Here is an 820-nt window from a genome sequence, read left to right on the forward strand (position 1 = left end):
GTGAGAAATCAATTTAAGAATCATTCTTTGTGAAATCTGTTTTATTTCTGATTTCAAATTTGAATATAGAATTCAAAAAACAACTGCCTGCTAAGTAAGAGATAAGTATAAAAATTGTGGAATGCATAAGATTGAAGAATAATAGGACATATAATGAGATAACGGTGACTAAAAATATAATTTCAATACAATCCTTAATAAACTATGTCCATCAAACACTATATTTCCATGAATTGAATTGTATTTTGTTATTTTAAAAAGTTCCATAACTGTTATGATTACAGGAGATTATACCCAAAGTAGCATTGTATAGAGAGTTGTCTAGTTATCACCAAATAAAATAGTTAATGAAATAATACCCTCTTTTTAAACCTCTCCTTTTAATCTCATGCACAACATAGGTAAGTTGATACTCTCAACTGTTACTTCGTGCTGAACACACGTAAACTTCCGGATTGTGTACGAAGGGAAATTTTGAATCCTCTCCACATTTTCGTAAGCTGGAGACACATTCATCTGTACTAATTTCTTTTGGGGGGGACATTTTTTTCCTTTTGTCCAGTAATCATGGAACAGTAATACTGTGAGTAGCATGTTGCGATCTTTGCATTTCTCCAGGCAATTTTAATAAAAGAGAAGATATATGAACTTTTATATGTGTATGTTTTGATATGGTTGTCTTTTCACATACTCAGGAACCCGCACGATGGGTAGATTCACTTTTATCTTAGCTTTCCCAGCAAATTTTTTCCTACATTTAGTGGCTTCACCAACTCCAGGAGACGAGACTTTGCACTCGAGTACGTGGCAAGTAAAGTCA

The sequence above is a fragment of the Penaeus monodon genome, chromosome 22 (assembly GCF_015228065.2).
Source record: "Penaeus monodon isolate SGIC_2016 chromosome 22, NSTDA_Pmon_1, whole genome shotgun sequence".
Classification (NCBI taxonomy): domain Eukaryota; kingdom Metazoa; phylum Arthropoda; class Malacostraca; order Decapoda; family Penaeidae; genus Penaeus; species Penaeus monodon.